Here is a 16,212-nt window from a genome sequence, read left to right on the forward strand (position 1 = left end):
TGTAATTTCTGATGGTTGAAATATCTGTAAATGTTTTGTAGGCCTGGGATATTTTTGGAGGACAAAACTGGCCCATCTACTGCAAAAAACCTGAAAGGCTTCCCTCCATTTTTAGAGTTGGTGTATAGGCCTCCTCTGCTTTAACCGTAAATAATGCAATTACATTCTTCATACAGAGCTTCTACCCAAGGTCTCCACCTATGACCACCAATATTTCTGTCCATGCACCTTTTATATTAACATTCCTCAAGCATGGTTTTTATTACAGAAATTTTTTTCTGCTCAAAAATCCAGAGAATTCTTCCCACAGGTCTTTGAAGTTTTCTGCTCTCTCCTGTTGCTTTTTTTTTTTTTTTTTTTTACTGTTCCATTTGCTCCTGCAGTCGCTGCAAGCCTCCCCGTGCTGCAGATTGTGAAGGCCTTTAGAACTGGTGCCCTTCTCCTTCCACTCCCCTCCCACCCCCATCCAAGCTAGATGATAACCTGCCTTTCCAGCTTCATGGCTGATAAACTGCCTGACTCTGAACACATTGCCTAACTTCTGTGAAGATCACTTTCTTCATCTCTAAACTTGAATAATGCCCACTTCACAGTTATGATAATTAAAAAAGAAAGCATGTGCAAATAGTTCAGTATAGGGCCTGCCAAATACCTAACACTTAATCGATATTGTTACATTATTATTATTATTATAACTCTTATTATAGCTATTATCATAACTCTTGTTCACTGGATAGTTAAAATTTGACTTTCTCCAGAAAGTCTTTCTGTTTGGCCTTCTCTGGCTCTAATTTTTTTTTTTTTTTTAACCAGTCTGAGTCCTATTAGAACCTGACTTCACTTTCAGTTCATGACTTCACTTTCAGTTCAGTTCAGTTGCTCAATTGTGTCCGACTCTTTGCAACCCCCTTGCAGCACGCGAGGCCTCCCTGTCCATCACTAACTCCTGAGTTTACTGAAACTGATATCCATTGACTCGGTGATGCCATCCCACCATTTCATCCTGTGACTTCAATTTGGACTCTATTTATCTACTCATGTTGTTATATTCTTCAGTTTTCCTTGAACAGTAATAAATATTTGGACACCTTTCATGTGCCAGGCACAGTACTAATTATAATATAGAGATCCATGGGCAAACAGTGGAGGGATGCAGTGTGCAGTGTATGTGTGTACACAAGTGTGCGTGTATGTGCATGTACGCATGCTTCAGGTGGAGTTGGGAGATGAAAATCTGTTGATTGGTACTGTGATTTTTCAGAATAAACTAGGGTTGAGAACAAAAACTACTCTGTTCATTTGTCCATTAAAAAAATGAACATCTGTTCATCTTTTTCTGTAGTTTAAAAAACCTGATAGTTGTATCTTGAAACATATGTTCTTGAAACACTTTACGTATACTTTCTTTCTTAGAATCTTCTCTATCCTTATCTGAACATGGGTAGAGGTAGAGAAGGAAGACTTTCTTGAAAAGTGGAATCCCACTAGCTGCCTCCGATTTATGGCAGTTTTCACGAGAAGATGATGAAAACATTTCATGAGAAAATGATGAACATTATTGAACATAATACATATTTGATATTTGATCTCTCATTTTTAATAACCTAAGTGTTTGAAAGAAACGTGAGGGAGTTCCTTGGTTGCCTAGTGGTTAGGATTCCAGGTTTTCACTGCCATTGCCCAGGTTCAGTCCCTGACTGGGAAACTGAGATCCTGCAAGTCACACACAGCACAGCCAAAAAAAAAAAGAAAAAGGAGATGTGAAGTATCATTTGAGACTTCTGAAACCTGGGTTTCTATATGAAATTTGAGAGTGCAGAGGGGCTTCAACAGGACAGAGATATCCAAGGAAAACAGTCCACAGGACTACTATAAATGCATGGCCTTGAAACTTCCAGTACCTGCCTATTACATTTCACACTCAAGAAAGCCACAGCTTCCTCTTCTATAATTATTTGCTTGATAATTTTTATGTGCAGTTTGATTAAGATTTTATTTTTATTTGTTTCCTTTGCAGTTAAAGTTTGGCTTCCTTTCCTCCTCTCTGTTCCCCTTTCTTATTCCTCTTCTCCTCCCCATTCCCATTTTTAAGACATCATTCAATTTTTAACACATCAATATGTTATTCAGAGCTTCTTCAATTGTTGTTGTTCAGTCACCAAGTTGTATCTGACTCTTCACCACCCCATGGACTGCAGCACTCCAGGCCTCCCGGTCCCTCACCATCTCCCAGAGTTTGCCCAAATTCATGTCCAATGAATTGGTGATGCCATCCAACCATTGCATCCTTTGTCACCCTCTTCTCCTTCAGTCTTTCCCAGCATCAGGGTCTTTTCCAATAAGTCAGCTCTTCGCATCAGGTGGCCAAAGTATTGGAGCTTCAGCTTCAGCATCAGTCCTTGCAATAAATATTCGGGGCTGATTTCCTTTAGGATGGACTGGTTTGATCTCCTTGAAGTCCAAGGGAGTCTCAAGAGACTTCTCCAGCACAACAGTTTGAAAGTATCAATTTTTTGGTGCTCTGCCTTCTTTATGGTCCAGCTCTCACATCTGTATATGACTACTGGAAAAAAACCATAGCCTTGACTATATGGACTTTGTTGGCAAAGTGATGGCTCTGCTTTTTAACATACTGTCTAGGTTTGTCATAGCTTTCCTGCCAAGAAGCAATTGTCTTCTAATTTCATGGCTATGGTCACCATCCCCAATGATTTTAGAGCCCAAGCAGAGGAAATCTGTCACTGCTTCTACCTTTTCCCCTTCTATTTGCCATGCAGTGATGGGACTGGATGCCATGATCTTAGTTTTTTTAATATTGAGATTTAAGCTGGCTTTTTCACTCTCCTCCTTCACCCTCATCAAGATACTTTTTAGTTCCTCTTCGCTCACTGCCAGCCTGAATTTTAATACGAGGAGCTGATGATTTGAGCCACAGTCAGCTCCAGGTCTTGTTTATGCTGCTTGTATAGAGCTTCTCCATCGTTGACTGCAAAGAATATAATCAGTCTGATTTCAGTATTGACCATCTGGTGATGTTTATGTGTAAAATTGTCTCTCGTGTTGTTGAAAAAGGGTGTCTGCTATGACTGGTGTGTTCTCTTGGTAGAATTCTGTTGGCCTTTGCCCTCTTCATTTTGTACTCCAAGGCCAAACTTGCCTGTTACTCCAGGTATCTCTTGACTTCCTACTTGTGCATTCCAGTCCCCTGTGATGAAAGGGCCATCTTTTTTTGGTGTTAGTTGTAGGTCTTCTAGGTCTTCATGGAACCGGTCAACTTCAGCTTATTTAGCATCAGTGGTTGGGGCGTAGACTTGGATTACTGTGATGTTTGCCTTGGAAACAAACCAGGATCATTCTGTCATTTTTAAGGTTGCACCTAACTATTGCATTTCAGACTCTCTTGTTGATTCTGAGGGTTACTCCATTTCTTCTATGGGATTCTTGCCCACAATAGTAGGTATAAGGGTCATCTGAATTGAATTCACCCATTCCTGTCCATTTTAGTTCTCTGTTTCCTAAGATGTCCATGTTTATTTACTCTTGCCATCTCCTGCATGACCATGTCCAATTTACCTTGATTCATGGAATTCCAGGTTCTTATGAAATACTGTTCTTTACAGCATCAAATTTTACTTCCATCACCAGACACTTCCACAACTGAGCTTATGCAATATCTGATGTTAAATGTCTGACTTATATTTAATTCTAGGAAATCCTACATATTTTTACTGCAGAAATACATTTTCTACCAAATCTGAGTGGGGTCCAGTGTATTTTAACTCTGTCTTTTGGTGTTGATCTCTCTTGCTTAGAAATTAGGCAAGAGGATGGAAAACTCCATAACCACAAGAGTTTAAAATTCCCAGAGGAGAATTAGATGTGAAAGAAAAAACATTGGAATATACTTGAGCTGTAATTAGCCTGAAAATGGAATGTGTGGCAGAGGTCCCCAAGAAGGCTAGGAAAACAGGGCAGAGCAAAAACTGTTGTAGCTCATTTCTGGCACTGTTTTGGGAAGCCTGTGCCCTTATTGTGGGTCTGTGGTTGTCAAACAACTTTTTTTAAGACACCCAGAAATTTTGCCTCTAGAAATTGTCAATCTTTTAGTTCAAATATATGTACTCCTTGGCCCTTATATTTTTCTCATTATAAGTGTGTTACTTTGGCATTTCCATTTATACACCAGCACCTGGGAGTTGAACATCTCAGGTAAACTGACCACTCGAATGTCTGAACCAGCAGGGCTGAGTGGCTGACTGTTGGGTTGGGGCTTCTCCCAGGTAAAGCTCCTTTCTGAAGTTACACCTGGGCTGTCAACACCTTTATGGCTTGGACAGCACCAAGTTCTCTAAAAGTAAAGCTCTTATGGAAATTCATCATCCATGCAGAGGAGCATACAAACCATGTGCATATGAAGTGAAAGTGAAAGTCGCTCAGTTCAATTCAGTTGCTCAGTTATGTCTGACTCTGCGACCCTATGAATTGCAGCACTCCAGGCCTCCCTGTCCATCACCAACTCCCGGAGTTCACTCAAACTCACGTCCATTGAGTCGGTGATGCCATCCAGCCATCTCATCCTCTGTCGTCCTGTTCTCCTCCTGCCCCCAGTCCCTCCCAGCATCAGAGTCTTTTCCAATGAGTCAACTCTTCGCATGAGATGGCCAAAGTACTGGAGTTTCAGCTTTAGCATCATTCCTTCCAAAAAACACCCAGGACTGATCTTCTTTAGAATGGACTGGTTGGATCTCCTTGCAGTCCAAGGGACTCGCAAGAGTCTTCTCCAACACCACAGTTCAAAAGCATCAATTCTTCGGCGCTCAGCTTTCTTCACAGTCCAACTCTCACATCCATACATGACTACTGGAAAAACCATAGCCTTGACTAGACGGACCTTTGTTGGCAAAGTAATGGCTCTGCTTTTCAATATGCTATCTAGGTTGGTCATAACTTTGCTTCCAAGGAGTAAGCGTCTTTTAATTTCACGGTTGCAGTCACCATCTGCAGTGTTTTGGAGCCCAAAAATATAAAGTCTGACACTGTTTCCACTGTTACCCCCATCTATTTGCCATGAAGTGATGGGATCAGATGCCATGATCTTCGTTTTCTGAATGTTGAGCTTTAAGCCAACTCTCTCACTCTCCTCTTTCACTTTCATCAAGAGGCTCTTCAGTTCCTCTTCACTTTCTACCATAAGAGTGGTGTCATCTGCATATCTGAGGTTATTGATATTTCTCCTGGCAATCTTGATTCCAGCTTGTGCTTCTTCCAGCCCAGTGTTTCTCATGATGTACTCTGCATAGAAGTTAAATAAGCAGGGTGACAATATACATCCTTGACGTACTCCTTTTCCTCTTTGGAACCAGTCTGTTGTTCCATGTCCAGTTCTAACTGTTGCTTCCTGACCTGCATACAGGTTTCTCAAGAGGCAGGTCAGGTGGTCTGGTATTCCCATCTCTTTCAGAATTTTCCGCAGTTCACTGTGATCCAAACAGTCAAAGGCTTTGGCATAGTCAATAAAGGAGAAATAGATGTATTTCTGGAACTCTCTTGCTTTTTCCATGATCCAGCAGATGTTGGCAATTTGATCTCTGGTTCCTCTGCCGTTTCTAAAACCAGCTTGAATATCTGGAAGTTCAGCGTTCACATATTGCTGAAGCCTGGCTTGGAGAATTTTGAGCATTACTTTACTAGCATGTGAGATGAGTGCAATTGTGGGGTAGTTTGACCATTCTTCAGCATTGCCTTTCTTGGGATTGGAATGAAAACTGACCTTTTCCAGCCCTGTGGCCACTGCTGAGTTTTCCAATTTTGCTGGCATATTGAGTGCAGCACTTTCACAGCATCATCTTTCAGGATTTGAAAGAGCTCAACTGGAATTCCATCACTTCCACTAGCTTTGTTCGTAGTGATGTTTCCTAGGGCCCTCTTGACTTCACATTCCAGGATGTCTGGCTCTAGGTGAGTGATCACACCATCGTGATTATCTTGGTTGTGAAGATCTTTTTGTACAGTTCTTCTGTGTATTCTTGCCACCTCTTAATATCTTCTGCTTCTGTTAGGTCCATACCATTTCTGTCCTTTATTGAGCCTATCTTTGCATGAAATGTTCCCTTGGTATCTCTAATTTTCTTGAAGAGATCTCTGGTCTTTCCCATTCTGTTGTTTTCCTCTATTTCTTTGCATTGATCGCTGAGGAAGACTTCCTTATCTATCCTTGCTATTCTTTGGAACTCTGCATTCAGATGCTTATATCTTTCCATTTCTCCTTTGCTTTTCGCTTCTCTTTTTTTCACAGCTATTTAATAGTCACTCAGTTGTGTCCAAGTTTTGACGACCCCATGGACCATACAGTCCATGGATTTCTCCAGGCCAGAATATTGGAGTGGGTAGATGTTCCCTTCTCCAGAGGATCTTCCAAACCCAGGGATTGAACCAAGGACTTCTGCATTGCAGGCAGATTCTTTACCTGCTGAGCCATGAGGGAAGGCCATGTACATATAGTTCAATACATTTGCTTCCAAGACGCACACTTGTGTAACCTGCCTCCAGGTGAAGAGGCGGAACATAGCCTGCCTTCCAGGAGTGCACGGAGCACTCTCACTTGATCACTGCTCCTCTCCTACCATGTAACCACTACTCTGACTTTCACCACCATAGGCTATCTTTTTTTTCTCTTTCTCTTTAATTTGAAATGGCACCCATGGTGTTCTGAGTGACTCTAGGATGTCAGAAGGGCTTGCCAGGTGATGCTAGTGGTAAAGAATCCTGCTAATGCGGGAGACCTAAGAGACACAGATTGAATCTCTGGGTTGGGAAGATCCCCTGGAGGAGGGCATGGCAACCCATTCCAGTATTCATGCTTGGAGAATCCCATGGCCAGAGGAGCTTGGTGGGCTACAGTTCACAGGGTTGCAGAGAGTAAGCCACGACTGAGCAACTTAGCATGCACGCAGAGAATCAGAGTCCCTCTGGCTCAGAGGAAGGACTGGGCGTCAAGAGATGTGTTATGGGTTGAGTCGTGTCTCCCTAAAAAGACATGTTGAAGTTATAACTCCCAGTACCTCAGAATGTGACCTCATTTGAAAATAGGGTCATGGAGATGTAGTGGTTAAGATGAAGTCATGCTGGAGTAGGGTGGCCCCCTGGTCCAGTGTGACTGGTATCCTTATAAGAAGCATGTGTGTGAGGACAGAGACACAGGGAGAGCACCATGTGAAAACACTGGGTTGGAGTGATGGCATCTATCAGCCATGGGGTGCTAAGGAGTGCCAGCAAACCACCAGAAACTAGCACGAGGCAAGGAAGTATTCCCCCCTACCAGGTTCAGATGGAGCATGGCCCTGCCAGCACTTGGCATTTGGACTTCTAGCCTCCAGAACTGTGAGATAATACACCTCTGTTATTGTAAGCCACCGTGTTTGCGATACTTTGTTGCTGCAGCCCTGGGAAATGAACACAGAGTGTCCGTGGTGGGCCTGGTGCCTGAACCCTCCTGTCTCCATTCCCCAGATCCCCCCTAGGCCTTGGTTCTGGAATTTTCCCTGTCTTGCCCCTGGCTGCTGCATGTCTGTGATGTGCCCCATAGGAGGACAGAGGTTTCATGGCAATGATATGGCTTTTTCTTTATTTCTCCACACTATTCTTCCCTAGTGTTTTTGGACTGAACCAGTTTGGTTTCCTGGGATATCCCAGACCAAGCTTCGCACGTCATCTCTCTAGACTTCCCACCAGTGCCTCTCTGGCCCTCTGCTGTGGTGTCCTTAAGCCATTCTCCCAGACCTGGCCTGAGCCACCTCCTCGGTCCAGTTGTCCCCAGTTACTCTGATTCACAATCATCTTTGATAGGGGAAAAAAAAAATAGAACTTTATGCTTTAAATGAAATCTCTATTTTTCAAATAGTACAGCATGCTGTAAATAAAGGTTTCATTTTGCTCTACTTTGACATATCAAAGGCCAGTTCTCATTTTAGAAAGTAAAAAAAGCCCTCAGATCAAAAAACAGTCCAACAGTTAGGCTTCAGTTAGTAAGAAGGGACTAAGCAGAGGGTAGCAGATGACAGAATGCTTTTTTCTTCAGCAAAGGATTGGGTTTAGACTGCCTGACAGTAACTTCTCTTATTCTGGGCTGAGTTTCTGGGGTAAGGGGAATGCTAAGAACCATACTGTTTTGAAGTCCCCAGGGTGACTTCACATGCCCGGGCCACTTGCTTTGCCCTTCTTTCGTACTCTTGTTTCAGGACCCAGAGATTTGCTGGGGACGTTTGTCTGGAATGCTCTCGGCACAGACTCGCCCTTCACCTTACGTGTCCACAGCCTAGCGTGGTTGCAGAGGGCATGTGCCTGTCATGGCCCCTGCTTTCTGTTCAGAAGTCACTGCTTACTGCTAGTAACACCAGGGGAAGCCACCAGACATTTAGAAAAATCACAAAGGTGGGGAAGTTTGAAAAGTTTAAGCAGTTCTACTTTTGGTTTCTGGCCTCTTGCTGATTCTCATTCTCTTTATAACTAGTTTCTACTGCTCATACAATATATTTTGCCCTTTGAGGGGGAATGCAAAAAAGTTGCATGTTTTAGGCTTCTATGTTTTTTCTATAAGATACATATTACTTAATTGAAAAACAAGAAAGTAGGGCACTTTGAAGTTATAGTTTGGAAAAGGAAATGGCAACCCACACCTGTATGCTTGCCTGAAAAATCTCACGGACAGAGGAGCCTGGCGAGCTGCAGTCCATGGGGTCTCTAAGAGTCAGACACGACTGAGCAACTAAGCATGAAGCTATAGTTAAGAGGTCAGCATGGGGCAAAGGTTATGTTTGGTATATCTGTGTTTTTGTGGACTTGCCTTTAGAGCATCTGTGCTCTCAGATGGTTTTTTTCCCCCTGAGATTTTGTGCCATGTGATAAGATGGGCAATAAGTATCTGTGTTGGATGGATAAATGGATAATTGAGCTTCTCCATTTGCTTGGCCAGTTATTTCACTAAACTACTGGTAGGATGAATTGCAGTTGAGTTCTGAGCTGCCTCCTGAAGCCTGGAGGTTTTCCTAAGCCCAGGGGGATTTCTTGGACTGGAGACCAGGAATTTAGAAGTGATATCCCCTTGGCTCTGGCCTGTGAAATGTGCTAAAACATTTTGGCTAATTGTGACCATGGAGCTGACTGCATGGTGATCCCCAGTGCACTGGAGTTACTTCTTTCATTGGAAACCCAGCTTTGTTTACCTTCTTAGGAATGTTGAACACTTCCTTGGAAATCTGCTAAGAGAGGAAACATTTCTCCCCCCTCTCTTCAGAGAAAATACTCTTTCTTGAATTTCCTTTACATCTTCTAGACTAGGGTGGTTTATTTTTGTCTACACCTAGCCTTGTGGAATCTTAGTTCCCAAGGATTGAACTTGGGCCATGGCAGTCAAAGTGCAGAGTCCTAACCACTGGGGCCACCAGGGAACTCCTGAGACTAGGTTATTTTAGCGTGTAAAGAATGCAGCCATTAGTAAACATTTATTCATATTTTAAAACATCTACCTTTTGTGGTTTTCTCAGATTCTTTATATAAAGTGATATTAAAGGTAGAGGAATGCCATTGATAAGTCTTCACTTATTTGTAGACTTGACTTCAGTTTAGCCTGGATAATAAACTTTGTTACAATATCCTTGAATTAAACATTTCCATTAATGTAAATAGATCATTGTGTATGGTCACACTGTTTATGGGTCTAAAGACTTCAGGGTGAAAGACTTGGTGTTTTATTACTTTGCTTCGTTGTCCACTTTATCCATCCTTGACTCTGGTACATGGGAGTACCTCCTAATTGCTCGATTCTAAAGAGAAATTTGAAATTTGAAATTCTGTGGGGTAGTGTCTTGGATTATTTTCTGCCTAAAACACTGAACAAAGCATTCCAGGGGAAGCTTTGGTTTGTTTACTTGCTCAAGCACTCAGAGTTTTCTGCCTAGTCACTGTGGTTATCAGAAAAAGAAAGTGGTTATAAGACTATTTTCTGCATATGCTTTTTCTTCAATATGTTTTGTTTTCAACAGAATGATTATAGATTTACTTTACCTATAAATGTATTTTCTCATTTAAAATACTATTAACTTTGCATTTGCAAAGAGTCATCAGTTCAGTTCAGTCACTCAGTCGTGTCCGACTCTTTGCAACCCCATGAATCACGGCACGCCAGGCCTTCCTGTCCATCACCAACTTCCGGAGTCCACCCAAACCCATGTCCATTGAGTTGGTGATGCCATCCAACCATCTCATCCTCTGTCATCCCCTTCTCCCACCTTCAATCTTTCCCAGCATCAGGGTTTTTTTCAAATGAGTCAGTTCTTCACATCAGGTGGCCAAAGTATTGGAGTTTCAGCTTCAACATCAGTCCTTCCAATGAATATTCAGGACTGATTTCCTTTAGGATGGACTGGTTGGATCTCCTTGCAGTCCAAGGGACTCGCAAGAGTCTTCTCCAGCACCACAGTTCAAAAGTATCAATTCTTCGGCACTCAGCTTTCTTCACAGTCCAACTCTCACATCCATACATGACTACTGGAAAAACCATAGCCTTGACTATACGGACCTTGGTTGGCAAAGCAATGTCTCTGCTTTTTAATATGCTGTCTAGGTTGGTCATAACTTTTCTTCCAAGGAGCAAGCGTCTTAATTTCGTGGCTGAAGTCACCATCTGCAGTGATTTTGGAGCCCCCCAAAATAAAGTCTGCTGCTGTTTCCCCATCTATTTACCATGAAGTAATGGGACCAGATGCCATGATCTTAGTTTTCTGAATGCTGAGCTTTAAACCAACTTTTTCACTCTCCTCTTTCACTTTCATCAAGAGGCTCCTTAGTTCTTCTTCACTTTCTGCCATAAGGGTGGTGTCATCTGCATATCTGAGGTTATTGCTATTTCTCCCAGCAATCTTGATTCCAGCTTGTGATTCTTCCAGCCCAGTGTTTCTCATGATGTACTCTGCATATAAGTTAAATAAGCAGGGTGATAATATACAGCCTTGACATACTCCTTTTCCTATTTGGAACCATTCTGTTGTTCCATGTCCAGTTCTAACTGTTGCTTCCTGATCTGCATACAGGTTTCTCAAGAGACAGGTCAGGGGGTCTGGTATTCCCATCTTTCAGAATTTTCCACAGTTTGTGCTGATCCACACAGTCAAAGGCTTTGTCATAGTCAAAGAGTCATAACTGGTATGTTAAATATCTAGGTATTTTTAAACAGCTTGAGTTATCAAAGTTTATGCTTTAGAAAAAAGACTATGTGGAAGTGAAATTTGAATTTTAAAGTATTTCTAGCAGTTTATAGGGATTCCCTGATAGCTCAGTTGGTAAAGAAACCACCTACAATGCAGGAGATACCTGTTCCATTCCTGGGTTGGGAAGATACCCTGGAGAAGGGAAAGGCTACCCACTCCAGTATTCTGGCCTCCATGGGATCGCAGAGTTGTTGGTAAGATTATCTTAGTAAACTGCTTTTTTTTAGATTGGAAAAAAAAATATTTGGCTCCAAAATGACATTTAGATCTCTGAAAACAGCCTAAATATCTGCTGATAGGGAATGGAAAGAGTTGTGGTGCAATTGATTAATAGGATACTGTACAGAATTTGAATGAATCAGACCTTTATGCATTGGTATGGATGGATCTCTGAGCCTGAAGTGTAGAGTGAAAAAATTCAAATTTCAAAACATTCTGTATTTCGTATGTAAATGTTAAACCATTACTTAAAACAGTATCATATACCACGTATGTGTGTACATGTATGTGAATAAAAAGTAGGCAAATTCATGATTGTGGTTGGATCCCAGAGAAAAAGAGGAGGGTAGGGAGAGGAACACAAATCTCCATTAAAAAAGAATCCCTGAGAAGATAATGGTTATTTTGGTTAATGGGTTTGTGAGCATTTGGTATATTAACATTTGGATTTCTGTTAGTGCTTCTGTAATGAAAAACTTCATGTACTATTTCCTAATGAAATAGGTTTCAACCTAGGAATCTTACATTTATCAAAACTCTGGGAATGAAACTGAAGATTTTCCAATACATCCATATTTCACTATGTCATTCTGTGAAAAATGAAAATTGGCGTAATGAATCTTGAAGATGAGGAAGGCTTCAAGTTGGTCTGGTTCCTGGAAAGACAGAGTAGCTGATGGGTTCAGAATAAATAGACCAGCAGCGGATTACCTCACCCAACCCTGGCTCGACATCTAGCTTTGAGACACCCTGGACAAGTTAACTTCTCTATGCCTCTCAGTCTCCTCATTTACAGAATTAGAAAAACAGGCCCAACTCCGCACAGAAGTCCAAATGTTAATATACCAAATGCTCACAAACCCATTAACCAAAATAACCATTATCTTCTCAGGGATTCTTTTTTAACGGAGATTTGTGTTCCTCTCCCTACCCTCCTCTTTTTCTCTGGGATCCAACCCCAGTCGTGAGGATTCTGTGAGTTCATGCATGTGGTAGGTATGCAACAAAGATGAGCTCTTACTTTCATGCTCACTTCTATTAGCAGCAGCCTCAGTCACAAATGCCATTTCCTTTGCCGGGAATGCTTTTCATTTTTACCCTGATTTCATCTGTTTACTCCTCAGAGGAGTTCTCTGTGAATTCTCTCAAATTCCTCTGAGGCTCTCTGTCCTCCCCTGCCTAGGTTAGTGCCTTGTCCAATCACAGTTGTAAATTTAATAATTACTACATAGTAATAACACCAAATAGTATTACTTAATAGTAATAACAACTGCTTGTTACTTTCTCCGTCTCTTCCTGGATTGTAAACTAATTTTCTTCTTCACTACTGTGTCTTTGGTGCCTGGAACAGGGTCTGGCATTGGGAAATAGTTTTTTGTTTTGCTTTTTAAAATTGATTTTTGGCTGTGCTGGGTCTTCGTTGCTGCACAGGCTTTTATGCAGAGTTGTGGGGAGCGGGGGCTACTCTTCATTGCTCTTCATGAGCTTCTCACTGAGGTGGCTCCTTTTGGTGTGGAGCACAGGCTCCAGGGCCCGTGGGCTTCAGCAGTTGCAGCTCCTGGTCTTGAGAGCACAGGCTCAGCAGTTGAGACTCACGGGCTTAGTTGCTCCTCGGCCTGTGGGATCTTTATGGATCAGGGATCCAACCTGTGTCTCCTGCATTGGCAGGCAGATTCTTCACCACTGAAATACCAGGGAAGCCCAGAAATTGGTTATTGCCTAAATCAGCAAAGTTATAGTAGAGGTGAAAACTTCCATAGTTAATTTTACCAGGAAATGAGTTGACTCCCTTTGCCTAGAGGATTAATTTAGCTTGCATTCGGAAGTAAATCTAGGATTATATGATTTAATAAAAATATATATCACATGTATGATGGTTTCTTTGTAACAATAATTATACCCCAAGTTAAGATTAGCATCGTATTTGTAATTTGATTTTGGAGGATCCTCTGGTGGATGGTAAGCTGGAACATTTCCAACACTTTAGCCTTAAGATTTGATAGATGCTCTTCTGATTGTTTATCGTCAAGCTTACTTACTTTTTTCCTTTTATTTTTTTTTTACTTTTTTCCTTTTAAAAAGAGCAAAAGGGGAATTAAACAGGAAATGATGCTTCTCAGGGAGCAGAATAAGCTTACATTCATTCAGAATACACTGATGTAATAAGTAGCTTGAGGAAAAGGGCTTTTGTAAATCAGATGAAATGTTACTTATAACTTTTAAGCAAACTATAAAACAATAAGCCCTTTGGAAAGGGGACTTACTGAGTAGAAGGAAAGACAGGAAGCTGGTTCCCTCTTAGCTGTGGGCTTATTTATTCTGGGAGAGAAACCTATGAAGGATTTAAAATTTGAGGAAGGGCTGTGTGTTCAGATACCAGCATATTTCTCCAGGAAAGACGTCACTTAGGATTTTGAACTGATTAAAAGCCCAAGTTTCTTAGATAAGGAGAGAGCTAAGCAAAATCTGAGCAAGAAGGAAACTTTCAAACCATTGAAGGGATTTTACCACCCAAATGGGGTGGAGGAGAGGTGAAATGTCAGGGCAGAGCCCTACATGGAAAAAGAAGACCACAAGTGTCGCCTTGGGAGTCTTCTGTCCGCATACCCTCACTTTGGAGACACATGATTTTTAATACAAATCACTAGGAAAAAAAGTTATAGCTATGTTTTATCTTATTCTACTTCTCTGTTAACTGTTGTATACGGAAATCATAAGGAACTGCATTTTAAATGCTGAGCATGCATTCATTCATTCACTGGGACACACTTACTTTGCCAAACTTGGAGTAAAATTGTCATTTTTTAACTTTTTTTTTTTTAAGGAAGTTAAAAAAAAAAAAGTATTGTTTAAAATTGGGCAAAATTGGTTATTGCTTTAAAGTATCAGCTGGGGGGATATTGGAAGGTACCAACCCATAGCTTTATTTATTTATTTATTTTTAATTTGAAGGTGTGTGCCTGCAAAATTCCAGTAATAACTACTTAATATATAAAATTTATTAATCATCTGCCCCCAAATCAGGGTTGGAGAGTACTTTTGAAGTCATGTTGTTAGAAAACTTTGGGAAATACTGGTTTAAGTAACATTCTAACACTTGTAACCACACTGCATTAGCATGGACATCACCTTGGAGCTTGCAAGAAATGCAGAATCTCATGACCCTCTGACCTTCTGACAGGAACCAACAGTTTACAAGGTGCTCAGGTGATGATAATGGACATTAAAGTTTTTTAAGGACTACTATACAAATCCATCCCAAGCAGTTTTTTAAAACAGTATCTTTAGCAATGAGCGACTCATTGTCCAGAAATGGAACCTGTATTGTCTTTAGGTAACCTAAGCGTGTTCTTCCATGCCAACTTCAAAGTTGTTAATTCCTTGAATTTTGCACTCACTGGCCTTGGATTAACCCCCACTAGCCCTCAGAACCAGGCTATGCCTCTTTTTCATGAAGGTCATTCAGACTTGAGAATAGCTATCTTGTTTGCCTTCCATGATTTAAGCTTCTCCAGGTGTAACTAAATCCCCATCCTCTAGCTATTCCTGGTGTGACATTGTTTGAGGTTTCTTGCCTAACCTTCCAGCTTCAGATTTTTGATTGCTTCTTGACTCTAGTAGATAGTAACTAGTATAGGTTGAAGACAATAGAAACCCAGGAGTTGTGCTTTCTATACATTTAGGGAGAATGATTCTGAGGTGCAAGTTTATCATTATCTGCAATTTCCTTAGGTTCAAAATTCTGTCTCATGGTGGAGACTTCTATTATCATAGAATTAGGATAGAAGAGAATGGTGGTTGTTTAGTTGCTAAGTTGTGTCTGACTCTTGCAACCCATGGACAGTAGCCTGCCAGTCTCCATTGTTCATGGGATTTTCCAGGCAAGAGTACTGGAGGCAAGAGATCCAGGGGATCTTTCCCACCCAGGGATTGAACCCTGGTCTCCTGCACTGCAGGCATATTCTTTACCAACTGAGCTACCAGGGAATTCCCTAATAGAATAGAATAGAAGTCTTCTATTATAATTGCCACTAAAGAGCACCCCTTTGCTTTTGTTCTGATTTCTAAATGCACAAACTGCTTAGCACAAGTGAAATGTATATTGAAATATATGAAAATAAGCATTTTCTGTTTCTCCATAAATTTTGAACTTTAGAGAAAAAAAAATCCCATGCAGTCCACAACTCAGCATATCAACTGATTTCTTTTTTCTCTCTCTTGCAGTCATGAGTCACCACACGTAACATCTCACGTATGGAAATGTACTCAGCTTTTTAAAACTTTATTTGGTAGAATCTAAATATTTTTCATGTTACTCTGTGATTTTCATAATTAAGTGTAATCATTTTCTTATTGTAGGATATTAGAGTTATAAATGAGTTCTGAAATAAATATTTGCTCTATTTTTAGTGGTTTTGTTTTTGATATTTGTTTCCTAAGAGTTTTTATTAAAAAAAAAACACACACTTTCTACTAACACAAGAAATACAGAACATGCAGGGTTTTATGTTTTATTTGTTTCTGTATCAGAGTTTTTAGTCTTGTATAAGAAAAACGGTAGCAGGAGCAATTTGAGATTTTTTTCTTCCAAAGTTTTTTGGAGAAAGTAGCCTACCACACATTGTTAAAGCAGTTGCTGTTCTCACTAATTTCCCACCCTTCCTTCTGGATATTTTTGTTCTTGATCTCTCCTCCTCCTCCTATCTCCCTCCCTCCCCTTGCTCTTCAG

The 16,212-nt window shown here is 41.0% G+C and overlaps 1 protein-coding gene across 10 annotated transcripts in view; it reads left to right on the forward strand.

Annotated features, from left to right (window-relative positions):
• ST3GAL6 (ST3 beta-galactoside alpha-2,3-sialyltransferase 6) overlaps positions 1-16,212 on the forward strand; it is a 135,138-nt gene that overhangs the window by 46,451 nt on the left and 72,475 nt on the right. The window contains exon 1 of one of the 10 annotated variants that reach the window (XM_061439708.1): positions 5,691-14,690. The exons of the other annotated variants lie outside the window; for them this stretch is intronic. The gene's annotated coding sequence lies outside the window, so the exon portion shown is untranslated. Of the gene's footprint in view, positions 1-5,690; positions 14,691-16,212 lie in introns of those variants that run through there. 10 annotated transcript variants of the gene reach the window in all.

The sequence above is a fragment of the Bos javanicus genome, chromosome 1 (assembly GCF_032452875.1).
Source record: "Bos javanicus breed banteng chromosome 1, ARS-OSU_banteng_1.0, whole genome shotgun sequence".
In the NCBI taxonomy this organism is placed as follows: Eukaryota; Metazoa; Chordata; class Mammalia; order Artiodactyla; family Bovidae; genus Bos; species Bos javanicus.